This window comes from Manacus vitellinus, unplaced genomic scaffold (genome assembly GCF_001715985.3).
Source record: "Manacus vitellinus isolate BGI_N305 unplaced genomic scaffold, ASM171598v3 scaffold_249_pilon, whole genome shotgun sequence".
Classification (NCBI taxonomy): domain Eukaryota; kingdom Metazoa; phylum Chordata; class Aves; order Passeriformes; family Pipridae; genus Manacus; species Manacus vitellinus.
This window is the reverse complement of record NW_021939797.1, coordinates 12,490-14,351: the sequence shown is the minus strand read 5'-3', so window position 1 is coordinate 14,351 and position 1,862 is coordinate 12,490. Positions and strand designations below refer to the sequence as shown.

Below are 1,862 nucleotides of genomic sequence, written 5' to 3'. Positions count from 1 at the left end.
GTAACACCAGTGACAGGGCACCTGGGCATCCAGGAGCTCACCCACAGTGCACCAGTAAGGTACTGCCACCAGTGACACCAGTAACACCAGTGACACCAGTGACACCAGTGACAGGGCACCTGGGCATCCAGGAGCTCATCAACACCGTGCACCAGTAAGGTACTGCTGCCACCAGTAACACCAGTGACACCAGTGACAGGGCACCTGGGCATCCAGGAGCTCATCAACACCGTGCACCAGTAAGGTACTGCCACCAGTAACACCAGTGACACCAGTGACAGGGCACCTGGGCATCCAGGAGCTCACCCACACCGTGCACCAGTAAGGTACTGCTGCCACCAGTGACACCAGTGACACCAGTGACACCAGTAACACCAGTGACAGAGCATCCAGGAGCTCACCCACAGTGCGCCAGTGCACCAGTAAGGTACTGCTGCCACCAGTAACACCAGTAACAGGGCACCTGGGCATCCAGGAGCTCACCCACACTGTGCACCAGTAAGGTACTGCTGCCACCAGTAACACCAGTGACACCAGCAAGGTACTGCTGCCACCAGTAACACCAGTAAGGGACTGGCTGCACCAGTAACTCAGCAGGACCTGGTTGGGTGGATTTGACACAGAACTGAGTCCATGCCCTGTTGCAGGACCTGGTTGGGGTGGATTTGACACAGAACCGAGTCAGTGCCCTTGAGCAGGACCTGGTTGGGGTGGATTTGGTGCAGAACTGAGTCCATGTCCTGTGGCAGGCCCTGGTTGGGGTGGATTTGGCACAGAACCAGTCGGTGCCCTCGAGCAGGACCTGGTTGGGGTGGATTTGGTGGAGAACCAGTCCATGTCCTCGAGCAGGACCTGGTTGGGGTGGATTTGGCACAGAACTGAGTCCATGTCCTGTGGCAGGCCCTGTTTGGGTGGATTTGGCAGAACCAGTCTGTGCCCCCGCGGCGCTGCCACGGTCCCCCCGCAGCGGTTTTTCCCCGTCCTTCTCCCTCTCTTTTCAGCTCGGTTCCTACCCCAGGTTGCGGGAGGAGACGGAGCGGATCGTCACCACCCACATCCGGGAGCGCGAGGGCAAAACCAAGGACCAGGTGAGCCCCCCCGGGGCCCTCCCACCCCGTCCCGCTCCCTCCCGGCCCCTCGGGCGTCCCTGGGGCTCCCTCTCGGCTCCCTGGGAATTCCCACCCTCCCTAATCCCCCCAGATCCTGCTGCTGATCGACATCGAGCTCTCCTACATCAACACCAACCACGAGGATTTCATCGGATTTGCCAAGTGAGTCCTTTTCCAAGGGAGGGGGGGGATGAATCCCAAACTCTCCGTCGGCGAGGCTCGTGGTCCCACCCCCGGCCTGGGGGGGGTTGTGTTATCCTGGGATTGTGTTATCCTGGGGTTGTGTTATCCTGGGATTGTGTTATCCCTCTGGGATCAACCATGGGAAGGCCGGAGCCTCCCACGTCCCGTCGTCGCCCACCAAATCCACACCTTTGGCACCTTTGGCACCTTTGGCACCCGATTCCCTCAGCTCTGGGAGACGGGAGCTTCCCCTTCTCCGCTTGCCACCGCCCGCTTTGAGGGCTGGGAGAAGCTGGAATGGGAGTGTTGGGAAAAGCTGGAATGGGGGTGTCCTGGATGAATTCCCGAGGTTCAGGCTGTTGGAACGACCCTCATCCCGTCCCCTGGAGCTGGAACGGAGCAGGGAATGCCCCCTGTCCTCTGTCCCTGCTGCCTTCCCTCAGCTTCTCCCAAAGGAAGGCCGGCGTTTTCCAGCCCCAAGCCAGCTGGGAACCTTCTGGAAGCCCCAGGACCCCCGGCACGCGGGTGCCCGGAGCCCACGCCCACTCCTGCTCCTTAAATTCCCCACAG

At 60.6% G+C, this 1,862-nt stretch overlaps 1 long non-coding RNA gene across 2 annotated transcripts; it reads left to right on the top strand.

Annotated features, from left to right (window-relative positions):
- Positions 1-44: 44 nt before the first annotated feature.
- LOC108639837 lies at positions 45-1,523 on the top strand. 2 transcript variants are annotated; one of them, XR_003915814.1, is made up of 3 exons: positions 45-59; positions 1,002-1,088; positions 1,201-1,523. It is a non-coding gene; the product is annotated as an uncharacterized LOC108639837 (long non-coding RNA). The 2 variants fall into 2 exon arrangements; XR_003915813.1 differs by lacking the exon at positions 45-59 and adding an exon at positions 403-427.
- The last annotated feature ends 339 nt before the right edge of the window (positions 1,524-1,862 follow it).